At 38.6% G+C, this 22,265-nt stretch overlaps 1 protein-coding gene across 5 annotated transcripts in view; it reads right to left on the bottom strand.

The window, feature by feature from the left end:
• st3gal3a (ST3 beta-galactoside alpha-2,3-sialyltransferase 3a) overlaps positions 1-22,265 on the bottom strand; it is a 394,364-nt gene that overhangs the window by 320,750 nt on the left and 51,349 nt on the right. For 2 of the 5 annotated variants that reach the window (XM_039776581.1, XM_039776582.1), the window contains exon 1: positions 11,361-11,929. The exons of 2 other annotated variants lie outside the window; for them this stretch is intronic. The gene's annotated coding sequence lies outside the window, so the exon portion shown is untranslated. Of the gene's footprint in view, positions 1-11,360; positions 11,933-22,265 lie in introns of those variants that run through there. One more of the 5 variants, XM_039776587.1, reaches the window with a different exon arrangement.

The raw sequence follows: 22,265 nt of genomic DNA, 5'->3' as shown, positions 1-22,265 counted from the left end.
TACATGGTGCATATGTTTACGAACATATTAGACTGATTAAATGTTTTGCTGTCAGATTGATCTACAACAATATTATACAAATGAATAAATTGTGTAATCTTTTAAATTTTAAATACAATTCCTTTCAATTTTGTACTTAAATGTGATGAAATGGAAACATTCTAATAACATTTTTTTTATTTTGTTCATAAATGAAAATAACTTTTCAAAATTAAAACAGTTTTTTAAGAGTCATTTTACAGACCTTTGTAATGTTACCTACTCCTCAGGGCAGCAGCAGCACTTAATAAAGTTGAGAGATGGCTCATGGTTTTATCAACAAATGCTGATACAGGAATGACAGTAATTTAATAAACAAGCCTAGGACCTGAGACCATAATTGTAATTTCAAAGAACATAGCAGAGGAGCTGTAAACTAAAATATAGTGTAGCCTCGTACTTCAAGCGATTCTAGCTTTGAATATTCCAGAATCCAAACTCTACATTCAAAAGAAATTTGATCTGGAGTTCAAACAACAACAATCTACATTAAAGAATCTCCTGCATTGCTCATGTGTTTTTGGTGTGTTTGGTTATACAGTATATATAACCCCTATCTATTAACCATGGCATCCACATTGGACATCGCCACTCCTCACTAAGGTACAGTAAATTCAATTTTCATTTTATTAAATAGTAATTACATATTTTATTTATGGTTTTATTGTTTTCATTTATTATTTAGGGCATTTAATTGTATTATTTTTACATTTAATTATGTGTATTTACTGTTTAAGTTTATCGAAATGGGCATTGTTTAGGGTCTGGGAATGGATTAATTCATTTTCCATTATTTCTAATGAGGAAAATTAATTCAGACTTTGAAACAAATTAAGTTTGAAGTACGAGGCACCACTGTAACTTTATGTAACCAGTGTCAAAACAAGATGTAAGTCATAGTCCATTATTAAAAGAATTAATTTGCAAAAATCAGATTGAAACATTATGTATGCTAAGATTTTTTTTTGTTGTATCCTCTTACTTGGACTACTATGAAGTGCATGACACTGACCTTTATACCTTCAACCTTATGATGTCACATGCCACACAATTTTCGGTTAATCATACCTAGCAACCTATTATGTATCAAAGTGCGTTACACTCTGATAAATATCCTGGACAATAATCGGTTTATTTTTCTGAACTCTGTATATTATAAATTGCGCCAAACGTACAATAATCAACAAGAACATAAATCAAGAGAAACAAAGCCTGTTGGAATTATTCAAGAAACAAACAGCACCATCTACTGGCATGAACTAATACTAGGCAATATATCACACAACCACTAATACCTGTAGAAGTGTCCTAAATATAAATAACATGACACCTTGGAAGAAAACATTTCATATTAAAAATCATTCAAAAAAAGATTCCTTTATCTTTAACCAAAAGTGGTTTAAAGGGCTAGGAATGGCTGTAAAAAATAAAAAAAAAAAACAACTAAGGACAGATAATAGCTAAAACTGTTGCTTTGGCAGAAAGGCTTAGAAACAGAAAAGGGAATTTGGAAAAAGTATGAAGGATAGTGGCACAGTCACTACATTTACTACTTGGGTTCAGTTTCATTCCTGATCACTCTCTGGAAGGAATTGTCATGTTCTCCTGTGATTGCCTGGGTTTTCTTTCTATATCTAAAAGGTATGTTAGTAAAACTAACTAGACTATACTTGCCGAATGTTTATATGCCAAGGGGCCATCTAGGGTTGGGTCCTGACTTACACTTGTTCTTGTCATGTTGCACTCTGGTGTCTTGTGAGCCTGAAATGGAAATGCAGTAATGGATAGTGTAGAGATATTTTAAAATGTCTTCAATACAGTACTTTTCTGTTTAATCTTAAACCGTTTTTGTTTGCTTGCTTTTTAACTGAAGTTATGCTTCCCATCAGTTCCATCTATACAGTTTCACAACCAGTTGAAACTCAATATCCAGAGTGTGTAATATCAGAATAGCAATCTCTCTGCCTTTTCTGTCATTTCTCCTAACTTCATAAGTGTTGCCAGAATCAAGCAGTGGTATAATTGTGTACAAAAGTGAAGTCATTGATACAGTTTGCTTAGCCTGCGTTACCAGTGTGAATGGAACTACTTAAATAGCACCTAACATCCACACATTTCCTCATATTATCAGCCCAGCCATTGTTAAATATTGGAACATACAAGCCTAAACTTGTAAGTTTGTTAGGCTATGTTTATTCATGCCATACAGTGACACATCACTAAATTTATTGAGCTGTTCAAGCCATTGCTCAACTACCAGAACAATATGTGTTCTATAAAGGATTAAAATGTAACCTTCTGACACTGTAAGTGCTCCTCGACATCTAACAATGAGGAAGTGCTCTTTTAGTTTTCACTTCATTCTCATCCCATTTGTCTGATCACTCTGAGTTGGTCCAGCATATTTACGTAAGCCAGTGCCCAAAACATACAACCTCAGATCAAGTGGCACATCTGCAAAGTCAATTTTTGACCTCTGACTTAAAGCACTCCGGTATCTTATACACATATGAGCAACCTTATATTTAAACATTCATCCCTAGCATATAAGTTGAAAGATAATTCAACACTCAGACTCAGATTAGACATCCCGTTCCTGCTTTAACCTTTCTCAACTATTGTGTATTTATTACACAGTATAGCTTCAGCCTCTTATGACAGCAAAAATGAAAAATGGATCCAGAAAATTAATGGCCAGAATAAAATATACCTATATTAAACACCAATTGGCCATGAAAAATCCAAACATGAGCAGATGGAAAATAAACTACAGCCTTACATCCATTCAGAATACAATTATACTGCAGCTCAGGCTCAAACAAAGAGAGCAGAGACAGAAGCCCTTGTTAATTATTAATAAAAGGAACTAATACTGAATATAAAAAGAAGAGATCAATAGAGTATTGCATTATTTCATTTAAAAATCTCCTGCATGGCTTGGGACAAACGTCAATGGAACTTATGCTACTTCATGATTTACTTTTCGATAAGAAGACTGAGAGCAGTTCTAAGGTGAATGACCTTTCTTATAACTTCATATCCCTGCTCTTTTCTCGTACTCACTTTTTATGTTTTTCTTATTTTTCATCAATATTGTGAGTTGCTTTCCTTCTAAAGTGTTTTAAGATGATGCTCTACAATAAAGCTTGCAATGGACTGGGATTCTACTGTACTTCTCTTGTGGATGCCCATATGCAATATGGGGTGTAGAGATGACAACATTCTGCTTGTCCTCTTTTTTTCTACATTTATTTTCTCTTTGAGGACAATGAAACAGCTGCTATCCAGAGCGTTTCTCATAGAGACGCTTGCATATCCCAGAGCCCGCTACCATAAAAAGAGAAGCTCTGTGTTGTAACCCCCGGCTCTGGCTCGCTGTCAAACTGAACACAAGCTCTGCTTTATAAAAGACTGAAGCAATGTCATTTGCATGTTGAACTCGAGTACTGGAAAGCAGTAAGCACTTTTCCATCTCAAAGATGCTTTCAGGCTGGTATTGCTGCGTAACAGATGCTGCCTAATATTTTGAACTCTGGTTGTGAACTCCACATTGGGCAAAAAGCCCAGTCGAAAACACTGAACACCCGTATGTTAACACTAGACCTTGGCCACACAGTAGCAAGCAGTATTATAGCAAGCAGTAATGGGAAAGCAGACAGGTAATAAGATGGGGCCCTTGAGTTCAGAGTAGCAGGAGCTGGCGTTCATTCTGGCCAACTTTGTAATTCTAGATTACATTATGCTTTCATGTTTATTCTTTACAATTTGCCAGTTTCATTTTGTGTTTAATTTAAAGTATAGTACCCGATAAGACATGGTTAAACATTGCAAAAAAACTGCAAGGGTTTAGACAAATGTAAATCATTTTAGCTTTCAAGAGTCTATTTATTCTTTGCTTTATTATTAAGACTTCGATCTGTGACAGCCTTACAGCTAAACAACACATGCGGAGGGTGGAATGGAGATAAAATGGGAGAAAAGACTTCATTTCATCCAACAATTTATTTTCTAAATCGACTTAAAAATAACTTGATAAAAATATGTTGAAATGCTGAAAACTTAAGCTACAATGCAACTCACATAGAAGTATTTAATTGTCATTCATATCCTCATACCATAAGATACTATTTTATTAATCCAGCACAGGGTTACCAGGAACTGGAGCCTATCCCAAGCATATGGCGCAAGGCAGGAACAATGTCTTGGCCGAGTCAATTGTATGGTGAACAAAAACCTGGGCAGGGTGCCAGTCTATTGCATGCTGAACACGAACACCGTGGGCAATTTAGCACTGCCAATCCACTGAACCTATATGTCTTTAGAACATGGAGGTAAACACACCCAGATATGGGATAAACATGCAGACTCCACACAAGGAAGATCCAGAAGGTGAACCTGGCTCACACTACTGTGAGGCAGTGGCACTACCACTTCAACACCATGCCTTTATTAAAAAAGAAATATTTATAAAAAAAAAATAAGAGTTCACTTGAACTAATGCCACTGAATAGAACACATATTGTCTAACCTACTCTGCTGACTGATTGTACAAAAGACAGGGAAATGACAGACTTAAAAAGGAAAAATTTTAAAGTGCAACTTACATTTTCTATGATTGAATGGTGAATTAGGTACTACTGATGTTTTAAATATCCAGCTTCCTGAGTTATTACCCATATGGAGTTTGCACATTCTCCACCTGTCTGCCCTAGGGTGACTTGTTTTTCCACTAGCATTCTTAAATGTGAATGTTAGGCTAACTGGCAATTCCAAACTGGCCCTGTTTAAATGTGAATGTGGCTGTGTGTTTAAATGGCTCCTACGATGGACTGACATCTTATCTGTAAAAGGTTTTTTTTCTGTCTGCTGACAGAATAGATCCAAGAATCTTAAATTAATTAAGCGCGTTAGAGAATCAACATATATAATTTTCCTTTATTATGCCTATATGGTTATACATGCATTATCCACATTCCCTTCTTCAGATGGAAGATGGGGTAAAACTGAAAAGATTTTCATAAAGAGAGCCAAGAACAAATGCAGTAATACTGATGTCAAAGGAACAGGTTATTGTACTTGTGGATTAGTCAAAAATACAAGATAATACTCCTCTAGTTATCACAGAAGAAATTTTGTAAACCTTTTGCAAACTGACTCGCCAAACTCGGCATCTTCAGTTAACAACTCAAGCATTTTCCTTTGTTTTTACCCATTATTTTTGATACATATCCCCCTTGACAACTGGTTATAAAGCTATGTTATGTTAAATTAAAAATAACTTAAAAAATGAAACTAGAATGGCATGGTGGTTTATTAGTTGCTTTTGTGGCTTCCCACCTCCCACAGTCTGGGCTCTGTTCCCATGCTGGTCACTGTTGATGTGGAGTGTGCATGTTCTACTTGAATCCACAAGGATTTTCTTTCAGCACTCTTGAGAGCAAGTGTAGTAATGTGTGTTAATGTTCACGGCAATGGAATGAGAAGTGACAGCACATCAAATTTGGTGTCCACCTTGTGTCTGATGCTACCAGAATAAGCTCCAGCCCCCACCATGAGCACGTGATAAAGTAAAATCTGTTTTCAGAACCCATTTAATATATATTATGTAATCACAAGGGGGCACCACTACGCCCAAACTACAGACACAATATTACCCAATACAATTCTGGGTTCAAATAAAAGGTTTTTATTTGCCACTAACATTTTTCTAATTAAATGCCAGCCAAAATACTCAAAACAAAACAGATTCTTTTCCTCCTTCTGCCTCCAGTTGAGTGTCACCAGCTGCATGTGTCTCAAATGGGTTTAACCTGGAGGAACACTGCCACCTGCCTTGTGGGGGAATGAACTGCTCGCAGGTGTTACATTCACCCAGTCCATTTATCACCCTTCTCTCCATACTGGGATGAAGAATGTATGTGTTCCGGCCGGGCTGAGTCTCAACTACTGCCGGCTTTCCACTATGGCCCCCCATCCAGGCAAGAAATCATGCTCCATCCCAGCCAGGATGCTTAACCTTTCTCTCAGGCACTTGCATGAACACTTAAAAATTATTAAAATTAATTTGAAATATAAACACCTCTTTCAAACTTAAGTGACATATGTGGGAAGTAAATAACATAAGTTTGTAATCAGATGTTAATCACAAGAAAAGGGGGGTTCATACACAGTAAATTCATAAGCTGCTGGAAAAAGTCTTTTAGTCTCTGACCCTGAAATGGAATGAGCTGGTTGAAGAAATAAAAGGATTAAAGGTTACAGATAGGAAGAAAATGTCTTCGGGAATCTTTAATCAAACCTTTCATTCTTACCATAGCATCAGTCTATCAAATAATTTTCCAAAACTGCTAATCCATTTCAGAAAATAGGGTAGGAACCTGTCCTAACAGCAATCAATTCATAGTCACACATACAGGACCAATGTAGAGTTGCCAATCAGGCTAATATACAAGTCATTGACATGTGAGAGGAAAATGATGCAGACTCCACATGCAAAGCAATCAGGTAGCAGGGTAATTTATAACCTTTGTGCCACCACGCCACTATATTATCATAACAATTAGCCCACTTTACACATTGCTTTCCCCTAGTATTCTTTTGCCTTGATATTTTCCTTCCAACAAAATCTTAATTTAAACACTTAAAAGCAGCAAACTGGCACAGCGGTTTGCTCTACCTTTCTATAACTGGGGAACAAGATTCAGCGTAAATCTTCACGTCCATTTTTGACTGTGTGGTTGTTTTCTGGGTGCCAAATGGATGGAGAGATCAGTCGGTGATCCCACATTAGTGGTAGGGTATGCAAGTTTACTCTGCATGGGGATGGTGCCTCAACCAGGGATGGTTCCTCCATGTGCCTTATGGCTTCCTGGTAAAAACAGGATCATAAAATAGACCAGATCTAACCCCTGATTTGTAATTAGTTGCCTCTAAACTTATGGAGCTAGTTAGTACAAAGCATATTGTTTGATGGCATAACCTTCTTATATATCTGTCCAGAGCCCCCAGGTCACTTTTGCAACCATTAGGTCACATTCCACTTAACTAAGAGCGTTATTGGGTGGCAACAGCCATATGCACACAGCACTGCCAACATTAGTGCACATTAGCCATCAGGAACGCAGCCTCCAGTCCAGTCTCTGCCCTTTTTATGTCTGATTCCTATTCTTGTTACCATTGTCCTTTACTCTCTGCTTCCCAGCTGGATCTATTTTTTCTCTATCTGACTCACCAATCGGCCTTTTGTTCTGTAGGCATTGCCATGGTATACTCTGAATTTTTCAAATATCCTGACTGACTAATGCTTTGTCTCACTGCTCCTAATCTCCAAAACACCCCTGGCACCACTAGGTTGTCACAAAAACAGTTAAGATCCCAATCTTGTGATTCCTAATCTTGGAATTAGCCAAGGCACGGTCTCCTCTGTGATCTACCAAGGAAGATAATGGTTTAGACACAATCAGTTGGTTTAATTGCTTTTCCCACAACCCCAGCCAGTCACAAACTTATCCAACTGATCAAAGCCACTTGGGTAGTACAGTTTGCATGACACCCTAACAAGTGTTTAGTTCATTTTTCCACCTCACAAATTACATTTCAAATGTACTCTCAATTTGCTGACATTATTTAGAGAAAACTGTTGATCAGCTTTGTATGTGACACACCATCACTGGGGTGTAGTGCAGGAATAAAAGTGGCCTTTGGGTGTTTGATTTATGAGAAGGCAGCAATTAACATCAAATCAGTATGATGGAAATGTTCAGATAATTAGCACTCTACTGCACCATCGTTTCTATGTTCATATCGTGTGATGAATAATTAAAACACAAAAAGGTGGATCACCAGACAGGCTCTAATGGATGTAACTGTTAGGATTTTTTTTTTAAAAAAAAGGGGAGACAACTTTTTGGGTAGATTTCCCCTCTAAAATAATTACACCATGACCCAGTTAACTCCAATATTTTGTCTCAGTAAGAAAACCATTTTCAAAACCATATGAAAATCATTTTCAAAAGTAATGTAAGACAGCACACATGGCTGATCATATCATTTTCTTTCCAGATTTACCAGTTTGAAATTGACACGTACAATACCTCAAATTAAAGGTTTACAGGCCAAAAGGTAATGGTGTATATTAAATTCCAATGATTCATTTCTCTAACTCAAATACAAGAACTTTATGTTGGCACGGTGGTAACACTGTCACCTCATATATCCAGTGCCCAGTCATTGTCTGTGTGGACCTCCCTGTGTCTGTGCGTTTTACTCCCACAGCCCCAAAGATATGTAGGTTACATTAACGGGCAAATCTAAATTGGCCCCTGTGTGTGTGTGGTGTTGTATGTGAGAGAGGGCCCTGCAATAGACCACTTCCAAGTCCAGGGTTGTTCCCAGCCTCATGTCCAGGACTGCCATGATAGGCCCCGATGGACCAAAATTGGATTACGCAGATCTCAGAATGTATTGTTAATTCAAGAGAAGAAAAAACATATAAGGGCAGCACGGGACACAAGGCAGGATCTGAAGCTGGATGAGATGCCAATTTGGCACAGGGACATTCACACCTATGCCAAAAATTGGGTCAATTTAGAGCTACCAGTTTAACCTCTGGTGAAACTCTTTAAGATGTGGGGGATACCCACATGGCCATGAGAAGAATGTTCAAACTCTACACTGGCCACTACACTACACTCTACCAGGCCAACGACTGAATCCAGCTCACTAAAGCTATGAGCCAGCTACACAAACCAAAGCTCCACTGTGTTGCTCTGCATATTAAATTTAAAACGCTTAGCTACAATCTAAATTAAAATGCTGAATAGTATTAAAAATATTAAAGCTTCAGTAATTTTACATCCTCCCACATAACTAAAATGTTTGTGGTTATGTGTTTGAGTCTGTCTTGCTGGTTCCTGCCTTGTACCCAAGGTTGTGAAGAAAGGCTCCATCACCTCTAACACTGGAACTAAATTGAGATGTTTAATAGTGGACGGATGGATGCTTAGTTGATCTCGAAGTCTAAGCCAGCTACTTTTTATAGGTATGAAAATGAGATAGGATAATTAGAAATATGGTTTCTGTAATTTTATCAGACAAAGTAACCCAAAAATGGTGAAAAATGTATTCGCAATATGTGAAGAATATCTATGTTTTCCATAATTCAATCATGTTTGTTACTGATGGTTCTTGGCATATCAATTTTAACAAATTCAATTAAATTATGATGCCACATATGACAGGTTATAAAGGTGACCATGGCACATTACCACTAAAGTTTTGACAATTTTAACATGAAATCCCATAAAGATATTCTTTTTTTTTATGACTGGGACAGAATTCAAACCCAGATCCAAGGAGTTGTCAGATGGCAATGCTAACTACTTTGCTCCCTTTTGATACACTTATTTCTTAAAAAAAAAAAAAAACGCAAAGAAAAAAAAAACACAAATCCATTTGAACCAAGTACACCATGTCCAGGACTGAGTAGCATCTACTGTGGATGTCTGGAGTGATGCATACAGTTTCTATTTTTTTCCAATCCTGTAGCTCACCCTTGCCAGGGGGGGTAATACAATCACCAGTGCAGCAAGAAGAAAGAAGACCATTCATCCTTTGTGTTCCTCCAGCCACCTTTAGCCTTCTCTTAATGAATCTTTTATCCACTAATGGAAAGAGTTATAGAACCAGATCCAGGATCTCTTTTCTTTACTCAGTGCTGACTGAGCTCTTCAATCCAACCTCAAACCTTCGCCTCCCCCAAGCTGAAGTCATCAAGAAAGGCAGTGACAGAGGGACATGTCCCAAATAAACAACATCTACAAAGCAAGAACATTTTCGGTAAAGGCGCAGAAGCAGGGAAATAGCTTTGTACAATAACAGAACCAAAAACATCCAAAAATAGGAGCTGAGCAAGACAATGTGGTCTACAAGTGAAGATGTAGATTTCACAGCCCAGAAGGGTTTCTTAAAATGTTATTTCAAATTTTAGATTGTGACCTTAAGATGTGTCCTGCATTTTGCTGTCCATCAATATTTTTTGCTTCTTCATTCCATGAATAAAAATTATAAAATTCTCCTTGAATATTAAATGCATGGCTTACTGCCCAAAAACTTTCCATCTCTTTTCCAAGCCCACTGATTTCTGTTCTGCGTTGTGGGAATCAGAAGTTAACCTGCAGCGCCACACAGGTGCTGTCCATAGTTAATATTACTTACCCATACTACAATTCTATACTTTCACAATGATAATCAGCTCTCATTTAAAAAAAAAAATAGTCGCTACTCCTGTAGGGACAAAGACCCAAAATCGAGCCTCCACTTTTCATGTGCTCAAATCCTTCTTCAACTCTTTCCCCATTATGGGGTCTGATTTCAGTGGTGCCTGGCATGACAGACATTCATCACTGCCAGTGCCAGGGTGTTCACTACACACCACATGACAAAACGATAATCCATTTATCTATCCTTTTCCTTATCTTCATTGCCAATATAGTGTACACAGTAAAAGATACTTGAGAATTTAGAATCATCAGTGAACTTTTCCTGTATGCATTTTTCATGTGGGAGGAGAACTACAGACAAACCTACACAGGTATGAGGAAAGCATGCAAACGTATCTCAGACAATTGCCAGACTGTCAAATGGTTCCCTGTACCATGTGAACATTCAGGCTCTCCTTCAAAACATCAGCAGCACACAAAAACAACAATATAAACATCCACCAATCCATTGATAAACTCTCATAATCCATTTCATAGACATGGAGGTCAGAGGCTAACTTGGTAGCACTGGTCATAAGGTAGGAATCAAGGGTTACCAAATAATATATGCTAAACCTTTTTTTTAATTTTTGGAAAACTCCAGTACATGTAGGAAAACCCATATAAAAACAGAAAATGTGTAAATCCACACAGGCAGCAATCAGATATAGGATTTAAACTTGGGAGTCTGTAAATGTGAGGCAGTCGGGCTAACAACTATTTTACCCACAAAATGAGTAAATATCAGGTTATAGGCATAAATGATACAGAAAAAAAAAATAATACTGGATAGACTTGGTGTAAAATTCAAATATAGCCTAGCAATAGCCAAAGCATAATACAAACTATTACAGTACAAATCTAACCTTCAGTTCATCTTCCTTGTTCAATGAAATCCATTTGGCCATTTCATAATTTCATACATATCGTGTGCGCTAGGGTCATGGAATATATTAAATCGGCATTTCAAAATAATGCAAAAGGCATTGTGCACTGCCAGGGGCTGACCTCCTAAAAAAGCAAAAACATCAACATTTACAAAAGCTCCGATTTCGAACTTACTGTGACTGATGTGACATGAAAGTCGCACATTCCACGCGAAGCAGTGGCAGCTGATAAGGCTCTCATCCCATGAACAACTAAAATAAAATCCAGAGAGTCCCTACCAGCCTGCACATCCCACAGAGCCCAGCAAAGGAAGAAAGCCTGCAGACTTGCTGCGCTCCTGCCAGCTGGAGCTCACCGCTTGTGAATGCCGCCCTTGTTCTCTAAAGAGTACAGTTCGGCTTTTTAGCAGCGTTTTCAAAACAACGGACCTTAATAAATACTGGAATCAGCCGGAGAAAGGAAATCTCAATCCACCGTTTTCGGAGGTCAAGGAGCCCAAGAGCTGCTCGGAAAGAGAAGACCAAAGCGCCTGTTTCATAACAGCTGCCCGAAGGACAAGCAAAGGCGGACGGCACCGCTAAGGCAGGACGAAAACCAGTATGGATTACGGTCCGATTACGCAAGGTAGTCGTTTTACGTGAGAGAAAGGATAAAAAAAAACGCCAACTGTTTTCGTCTTCACGTCAGATGGGAACTGTCACCTGCAGCACGTGTGACCGAATACGCAAGAGAACGCGAAGTACCTCGCAAAAGGAATGTGATTTTGTGCCGAGTTCCAAGTTTATCGTCCGCAAATTAAAAATGGCATACGTAAGCAGATCATGACAAGCACATTCTTTGTAACCGAAAATAAATCAGTTGTTCCATTCTTTTACTCATCTCGACGAGCAAGTCGATCCCCCCACTAGCCAAAGAAAACCACCTGCTCAGCTCCAATTTTAGGTTTTCTTAGAAGACCTAAACGGAAAACGCAGCTGGCACAAGCCAAGGTGTGTGGTTTGTCAAAAAAGCAATTAAAGATGCCTATACTGTATATGCAAAATTTCCTAAAAGTTGAAAAATGACCATGATAAGGTAACCCAGAATTGTAAATGCATGATAGAAAAAGGTGTGTTTTGGGGAGCTCATTAGTCCCAAACAATACAGATTGTGCTCATCCTGCACAAAAGTAAAGTGTGCCAAAGAACCCATGACATTTCCTACAATCCAACACTTAATTTGGCTCTGCAGTGCCCAGTATCATATACCAGTAAAACTCTGTCTTACGTGCCACCTCTGTCTCCTAGCCCATCCATCATCTAACCACATCAGGCTAAAGGACATATACAGCATATTCTGGCAACATCACACTCACTTATATGCATACCACCATTCACTCAAACAAGATTAGTTTATGGTTGCTGAATAACCAAATTTAAGCATATGTTGTATGGCAGATGGCCAGGGCCCTATCCCAGCCAAGACACCTCCATAGTGGAAGGACTGGGATTGGCAAAGAACACTAACTCCCCAAGAACGCTAAATGGCAGGCCCCCTAGGTTGCAGTGGTGCCTTGGATTCTCACAGTTCTTCATGGGAATTGGAGTTTGACACAGCCCTGTTGGGTTCCGTGGGTGCCACCAGAGTGGGTGCTATAGGGACTGCAGAGCTGTACTTTGTCGGGCTTCCGATTCACCTGAAAGTGTTTTCGGACCATGCTAACAGGCTACAAGAAGTACTCCCGGGTGCAAGATAAAAGGAGCCCACTGCCACTGCTCCAGAAACCAGAGTTAGGAGGGAGAAGACAAAGCTTGCTGGAGGAGTAGTGGAGGTATAAGGAGAGAAAGAAAGTGACGTGGGCATTATTATTGGTGTGTGTGTACTGTGCTTACTGTGTGGGAAACCTTGGAGGTGTTTCCCACAGCCAAATAAAAGCCATGTGTGTGAAAGAACTTATATCTGCATTTTTCTGTGTCGCGTTTGGAGAGCTGGTGCACCCCCTGCAGGCCAGAGTGGGAAGTAGAAAAAAAGCTGATTACTAAAAAAAAAACATGCAAAGTCCATGCAGACAGTAAAAGGGAATCTGAATCGAGGCTCATTTAAGACAAAAGTCCCAAACACTGTGCTAACATTTCTGAAAGAAACTATCTTCAAATGCATCAACAAGACTGTTAATGCCATGTTTATTTTATTGTTTATTGATATAAGGTACATTAATACTAATGCTTTATCAACACAAGGTCATGGAATTCTCAGATAATTCTGCACTTAGTAGATTCATTGGCAAATTTCTCCACCATCTCCTTTATCAATACATACACCATAAGTACAGAATCATTTGAGAATTTCTGCTATGATATGACCTGTTGTTATATTTATATTTGGATTTTTACAGAGTGAAGAGAAAAGGAGACAGGACTGTTCCTTGTGATGCTACATGGTTGCTGACATCAGTATCAAAGACACAGTCCTTGAGCCTCAAAAACTGTGTTTGGCTTAACAGGTAGTCCATTATCCAGAACAACACAGGCTCATCCACCTGCATATCTCTGAGTTTACCCTTCAACAGGGATGGCTGGATGGTATATGGTAATAGTCCCAGATGTAAAATTGTTCTTCTATATACAGATTTGCAACTATAGCACTCCTCCTATAAAATATATATACATAACATACACACTCCTTACAATCATGACATGGAAAAATCCAGTTAAAGTCAAAGACTAGATGTGTATAAACTCAGATGTGCATTTTCCAAGACACTCGACACTCTATATCCGGACTGTTTGACATGGAAGGCTGTAGTAATTGAGATTTTCATTGTAAGCAGTCTGTAATCTGAGCATTTGGTTCATATCTCAGTTTAATCTTTAGTCTCCTCGTTTCGACTCTCATTCTCTGAGTCTAGAATCAGAACTATAGTGAGGCTTCTGTGTTGGGTTACAATGCATGATGTTGTCCAATGTCTGCTTTAGTGACAAGCGAGGATATAAGGTGGTTAGGGCAATAAATTGTCATTACTGCTTTTTCTGAGCTCTGTATTCATTGCAATTTTAAGAATTTATCATCTCATTAACATTTTGTTCAATTAAATTCTTCTTAATAGTAATTTTGTGAGTAGGACAATTACAAAAAGCAGGTGTTTAATTAAAAGACAACATATCACAAACCACAGCTGCTAATCCAGTTCCTTCCACAGCTGTGTGCTCGTCATCAAGGGCTGCTTTAATACAAGATATTTTTAGAGAAATAAAAGAGCAGCATCTTAGGAAGTAAGCTCAAGAAAATTAATCATACAGATTGTCTATGTAAATTACCTAGAAAACTGACACAAACTCTCACTAGGTATTTCCATTTTGAAGCATAAATGGTAGAAATAATACATGTATGAAGGCCCTCAGAGATCAACAGAGGTGGCATTGTAATGAAACTCTAACACCTCATTCTTAATCTTTTTCACTCCATTGAGGGTTGTGATGACAACAATCTGAGCCTGGCTGAAGAGGCCATCTTATCCTCCGCAACTTCTAACACCTGGGAAATTCCCAGATGCACCCTGGCTGGCTGCAAGACGTAATCCCTTCCGCATGTCCTGGTCTGGCTCTTGGCCTTTCCAGTGAGCCATGTCAGGTACACTTCTTAACTTGAGGCACTCCTAACTGCATTCCCAAACCACCACACTTGACTGCTTCTGCTCTGGAGAAAGTGTTTCTACTACAAGATCCTCCTTTATTGCTGAGCTCTTTACCCTAACATCAAGATCATGCTCAGCAATTCCTCATTGCCACTGCTTGTACTTAAAAATCATATTCTTTTGGTCACTACCTAGAATTCATTACCAATGGTGAGAGTGGGGACATGGACTAACAGGTAAAGCAAAAGTTTTGTCCAAGGACTTAACTTCTGCACCACTGTCTACCGCCAAGCACAACATCTTCAAAACTGCCATAAATTAATTGGTCAATTTCACAATCACTCCACCCCTCACTTGTGAACAAGACGTCAAGGTGCTAGATTTCTTAGGGCAGCTGCTCATCCCTTACCTGTAGGAAAATCCTTTGTTTAGGGGAATTGCTATCACTTCATTTTTGAAGGTGCTGATTTACATCTCAGTTGCAACACATTTCACTATGAATCATTCCTGTATGTGCTGGAGATAGCAGTTTGATGAGACCAAGAGGGTAACTGTTGCTGTCCTAAACTGGATAATATCCAGTGTTTATCTACACTTTAATATTCTGTCCATGAAAATCATGAATATGAAAGGAGACAAAATCAAAAGAGTCCAGCAGCCACACTGAAACATGCTCTACTTAATAAACTGTTGGTCCAAAAACCGAAAGGGGGCTTATGGCATGGAACAATGGTGCCAGAAACCCCTATTTATGAAATGTGTCCCACAAGATCTAAAGGTATAGACTCAGATAACCTTTTCCAAATTCACAAAACATATGCAGATAGGACTTGAGTTGGTCCAAAATTCCACAGCCAGGATGGACCCAAGGTTCAACTATAGGATGCGGTTGAGATGCCCCATGCTTCCTGAACAGTAGCATGACCTTGAAACTTGGGCATCCAGTAGTTTGTCAACCTGAATGAAAATGGGTAAGGAGTGAGTTACGCACACATATACTGTACTTGATGAGTTGTAAACTAAACTTTATTACCGTAAAGTGCAAAATAATACAAATATAAGTGTCATGCAAATCAGTATGCAGTCAGTTCACTTATGACACAGCAAAATAATCAATTGCAAATGAAGACTGAAATTAAAGGACTATTTACAAATATTTACAAAGTCTGCAACTTCTGCAGCACTGCAGAAAAATAGTCAAGAATAAAAAGGACATTGTTTTCCTCCCTAGAATAAAGTTTAGGAAGTTTCTTTCAAAGCAAATCAAAAAGAGAAAAAATAAATCAAAAAATCATATATTTCCAACAAGAATAAGCACAGAACTCACCCACAATTGATTCTACTCCTCTGTATAAATTGGAAGTTTTTAAAAGCACCTTTCGCTGTTTGCTATCCTTTCTGTTCTCAAATGATCTACAGTCAGGACTGGCCAAAGATGAGACCTAGTGTCTGAGCGGGCATTATATATTGCCATGTTGTCTTATAAACTAATACCTGTAGACACTTTTAGGAGTCTTCCAGTCATTCTGAATGTAGTGACAATAGCTTTGCCATGTCCTCCTGCTCAATAGAAAATTCCCTTATCAGGATTTGATGGGGGATCAATGACCATTTCCCTGAGGGTGGTTACAGAGGTAGGTTCCATAAACAGCTCTGCAATAGCAAGGCTGACACACCTGTTCAATGTTATATGGTCATCGAGCGCAATGTCCCTGGAGTGGCAGACCAGTGTGTTGATCCTCATTTTTAAAGGTGGGGACCTGAGGGCGTGTTCCAGCTATTGGGGGATCACACTGCTCAGCCACCCTAGAAAAGAGTATGCCAGGATACTGCCCAGTTATGGTACCTCAAATCTAGGAGGAGTAATGTGGGCCCAGTACAGGCCATGGAACAGTGGTCCAACTCTTTACTCTCATGAAGATCCTAGAGGGGCATGGGAGTACACCCGATTGGTCTATATGTGTTATGTGGACATAAACAAGATGTATAATCGTGTTCCTTGAGGGATTTGTGAGTAGTACTGGGAGAGAACAGTGTTCTGGGGCCCCTAATAAGAGGTATTCTGTACCTGTATAATTGTAGTAGGAGCTGGGTCCACATATTCAGGGAAAAACATCAGCACCATTCCCAGTGGGTGTGGGACTACTCCAGGGCTGTGCTTTGTCTCCTATCCTTTTTGGAATTTTCATGGAGTGGGGAGGGTGCTCAGTTCAGTGGCCTTAGAATCGTGTCACTTCATTTTACAGTGAAGTGACAGGGGTGAGGATCAGCACTTCCAAATCTGAGGTTATAGTCCTCAGTAGGAAAACAGTGGACTGTCCTCTCAGAGTGTGAAGTGAGTTACTGCCTCAAGTGAAGGAGTTTAAGGATCTTGGTATCTTGTTGATAAGGAAGGGGAAAAGGGAATGCAAGATCAACAGATGGATCAGGGTAATGAGCATAGTTATGAGGTCACTATTGGATCTGTTGTGGGGAGGAAGGAGCTGAGCCAAAAGGAAAAGCTCTCAATTTACCATTCAATCTTCATCCATACCCTCACCTACGGTCATGAGCTTTGGATAATGCCGAAAATTAGAAGATCACAGGCCGAAATAAGTTTTCTTCACAGAGTGGCTAGGCTCTCTCTCATAGGGTAGGGTAAGGGTAGGGTAAGCACAGCCATCTAGGAGAGACTCAAAGTAGAGGCTATGACCCTCCTCATCGAGAGGAGTCAGTATTTTTTTTTTCAACTTTTTGCATGCTCCAACTCCTTCCCCACCAAAGACTATAACCATGTCATGCTGACAGGACTTGTGTGTCTCAGTGATTGCTATGATCTATGTTATATGAAGATGGGTGCTCCCAATATGGTTACCAGTGGCAAATTGTTCTAAAAGCTGGGCACAAAGAACAGTCCACTAATGCACTTCATGATAGTCTTATAAATCAAACAATATTTTTGTCTGGAAAAAGAATACCAAGACCCACTCCTGGAGCCAAGCTTGGAAGTGCAGCTCATTATCATGAAACTGAATCTATACAGTTAGACAAAATGGAGAGGAAAACTGTGGCCACATCCACTTTAATGGATTTCAATTTACCCCTAACTACATAAGTGGCTTAGCAGCCTAGTGATAGAAAATGCATCTGTGCTACAATAAGCCTAACAGAGGGTAAATAAATCGATGTGGAATAAAGTGTTCTACTATGTGTATGTGTGTTCACTCTGTGATGGACTGCTCCAGGGATTGTTTCTGTCTTGTGCCCCAATGCTAGTGCAGGCTCACACTTCCAGGGTTTAAAAAATGGATGGAGAGATGGGTGAATGTTAGGCAGTTGTACTAATATTTAGGATGTAGGTTAATCATTAGTTTACAGACCAATGATTATAAAAGGAAATACAAAGCAACTTCAGCAAGCCACTAGATCAAGATCAACAGCCACTGCAACCCTTCACTATGTAAGAAGAAAAAGAAAACAAATATATTACAGTTTACATAACACTATTCACACAATTACTCGCTCAATCAGAGCAGCACATGATTCAAAGCTGTGCACAATTAGACACTAGTTGGTCACATTTAAAAACAAAATCAGAAACAGACAAGAAACAAACAGCAATGTGCTGTCAAACCACCAATCAAATATCCAAAACTTACACCATGAATGCAGGTATGGCGTCCTCTCATTGTGCACATTAACATTGATACATTTAAGGATCAATCAAGCTCAATTTTAATTGGTCATTGTCCAACCCGCTATATCCCAAGATATCCTGTCTTTGGACTGTGGAAAGAAACCAGAGAACCCAGAGACATGCAGACATGGGGAGAACATGCAAACTCCATGCAGGGAGGACCCGGGAAGTGAACCCTGGTCTCCTAACTGCGAGGCAGCAGCACTACCACTGCGCCACCGTGCCGCCCCAATTTTAATCAAGCATTCCAAAATAAACATTACCAAATATATAGTACAGTTAACACGGTAGACATGTGCTTTAGGATAAATTAATCTTGAGGTTACATTCAAATTGTGGTTACTGTAAGAGCTAATCTTAGAAAGTTAATGCCTTAAGTTAAACTTGTATTAGTGCTTGATTAATTTGAATAGAATATAATTTTCTTTAACATGAAATAGAACCTTCTTCGCTATACCTGTAATAAAGTGTGTTAAGTCAGTTTTGGAATTAGTTTTATTGCTAGCATCAACTGATAGACCCTTTTGCAGTTTATAAATGGGGTAGGCATACAGTTTTCTGACCATTCTGAATGTATGAGCAAACTTAAAGAAACAAACAAGATAAAAGCCATAAACTGAATTTTTCTTTACTTTGCACTACCACCTTTTTCTTTATTTGTGTGTGAACAGTTTTACTATGAATCTTTACTAAAGCTTTTAAAAACAATGATATTCTGTCTGTGGAATCATTTCAAAATGTCATGCTATTGCCAGAATAACATAAAGCAAACTAAAGCTGCAGACGTTTAGTAATTTTGGGTAAACGCACCTACCACTACTATTAATAAATATGGAAATTGCAGTATTGCACAAATACCCACCATGATATTTTTTTCCCAGGGGGAAAAAGCGTTTCTGCTCAATGCAAAAAGCCCACGACACGCCCACAGAATGTTAATGGATATGTTTAATTTGCTTGAAAGTTTGTACTTTGAAGCGCAGCTAAACCAACTGGAAATTGACACAAAACAGAACAAAAGCAAATAGATTATACGTGTGAAAAGTTTTTATCATCAGAATTAATTTTCTTTTTTTTGTGTGTGTAAATGTAAATCATTTTTCAATATGTACATATTTCTAATCATTATCGTGTGAGTTTTTTCATGGTGCCATTTTGTGTCACAATTTAGGTAACATTTGTCATTGTTTAACCAGGGCTCTTTAACTCCGTTTGGTTTCTTGCCTTTTATTAGTTTATTTTGTTGTTCTTTTATAAATTCTTTTGTGTTTTATGTTTTTAAATAGGGTTGTATTGTATTATTTTTCAATTAGTATTGTTTTATTTATTATTATATCATTGTTCCTTGCCTATATTAAGATAGCAGGGCAAAAATCTTTAGTGAACTCTATCCTTAACCTCATGAGAAAGCTAAAGGCCTACACTATGTTGAGCTTTCAATAATTTGCATCACAATAATGCTGTGTGAGTGCCTGCTTAATTATATAGCTCCTAGTCAGTACAATCACTACAGCTTTTAAAACATAAGCTAAGTAATAACATGCAGAAAAAAATGCCAGAAAAAGGGCAAAACAATATTTGTTTTAGGTGCTATTTGCTTATGTGTGTTTATTATGTTTTCTATTGCATTTTCTACAGCTCTTTTATGTCCATCTTGTGTACTGATTTTTTATTAATCACCATCTGCAATGGTGGTTTATTTCTTGTCGGACACAAGTGCTATATTTTGGATGCCAAGCCAGCATTACCCTGGTTAACTGAATGCTCAGCCTAGGTAGGACGGGCCCAACATGGTCCTTTAGGGGTGGGGCTATGCCTCCTCTCCTGGCGACTGCTCAGAGATGCTGGGAAAACAGGAGATACTGGAAGTGACAGTACCCCCTCCCACCTCCAGGTGGTATTTGTCAGTTTCCTAGTGCCATCCGGGTGATCACGATGCACATGTGTGACAGTGTATTTACACTTTTTACTAATGGCTTCATGATGTTCCCTGTGCCACTTTGTGAGATTTTGCTTATCTGTCCCATTGGATACTCCCAGTGTCCCGTTATGTATGATGTCACTAATGTGATGGAATAAACAGTAACTGTTGATGTTGGTTCCCTATCTGAGATTGTGGATTACAAACAGAAAAACAACCTTTAAAAATCCTTTGTGAATTTCATGTTTCTCTGGCTTTTGAACTGTTGGTCCTTCTTTGACTTCATTTTCTGCAGCTCATTTTGGCTTTGTTTTTTGTTCCTTGGTTCTTATCAGCTTTGACCATTGCTTTACTTTATTATTACGCCCCTTATGCTCATCCCTCAACTACACTACATTTTGGAATCCATGCAGAACAGTAAGAATACATAAAAAAGCAACAAACATAGCTTACACATTGCTAATAGCTGGTAGAAGCTAGAGAAGGAGGAGAGGACCAGTAAATGTGGTCAAGCCAATAGAATAGTTGGGGGACTGTCAGAGTCAAAACCAGGAAGAATAGCAGAACCTAATGTCAGCACCACATACACAAGACAAAAACTGTAGTAAAAATAAAAAAAACAAAAATCTTGGCTACCTAAAAACTAAAGAATCTGCAGCATAAATATATGTTGGGTTTGAGACCCAACCCAAAACTTAGACACTAACAATGCTGCTTCACTACCTTCAATAGAGCACATTTAATGATTTAACAGGTATTGACACATCGTGCTGGCAATGGCTTCTTGACTAATACATCTCAAAATGCGGCTGCAGTGATGAAGTAAACAATAACATATAAATCAAAATAAACCAAAATTAATTAAGGAGCAGTCCATGACACATGTATTCAAGACTGGACTGAAAGCCAGAAGTCTACGTGACCATCATCATCATCAAGTCCTTCCATGAGAACCCTAAATACAAAGAGGACTGTTTGACTTATGCTAGGTAGATTGCCCAGAGGTGACTGGGCGGTCTCTTGGTCTGGAATCCCTACAGATTTTATTTTTTTTCTCCAGCCGTCTGGAGTTTTTTTTTTTTTCTGTCCACCCTGGCCATCGGACCTTACTTATTCTATGTTAATTAATGTTGACTTATTTTTTACTGTGTCTTCTATTTTTCTATTCTCCATTTTGTAAAGCACTTTGAGCAACATTTTATTTTTGTATGAAAATAATATATAAATATTTTATTTATTTATTATATAAATACATGTTGTTGTTGTTGTTGTTACTCAGAAGATGGCCTCAGGTTTTTCTAAAGCATCTTATCATTGTGCAGACCTGCTTTACTGTGAGGGAACATGGCCAGTAAGCCCATGAGACAATCTTTAAAGTATCAAATGCACATGCCCCGGGCGGATCTACCATCAGAGTTTTCTAGGTGCATACCCATGGGCCCGTGGCAGCAAGGGGCCTGTTCACCAATTTTCCCCACCACGCTCAATGAAACAAGAGAGTGTCTGCATGCCAAGATTACCAAGAAAGACCCAACTGCTCTGTCCTCCCCAATCTATGATACAATCAAATCTTCATTGAGTCTCCAAGTGTGAAAAGCAAGAGTGTGAAATACCTTGCTGCATTAAAAGATTGGATGTCTGTTCACTGCGCTGTTAAAAGTATGATCAACTGTAAGGAGCAAAGTCATCCAGGGGCCTGTGCGGGTCTTAATCTGGGCTTGCCCATGCCCATGAGATATCAAAGTGGCTATCTTGAACTCAAAGAACAAAATATGATATGTCTGGCAACTAATCCAAAAATGGACAGAAAAATAACATCTATTCTAAAAAATAACGAAGACAGGACAAAAAATACTCAACTAGCTGTAA

This window comes from Polypterus senegalus, chromosome 14, assembly GCF_016835505.1.
Source record: "Polypterus senegalus isolate Bchr_013 chromosome 14, ASM1683550v1, whole genome shotgun sequence".
Classification (NCBI taxonomy): domain Eukaryota; kingdom Metazoa; phylum Chordata; class Cladistia; order Polypteriformes; family Polypteridae; genus Polypterus; species Polypterus senegalus.
The sequence above is the reverse complement of the archived record's forward strand: the minus strand, read 5'-3'. Positions and strand labels throughout refer to the sequence as shown.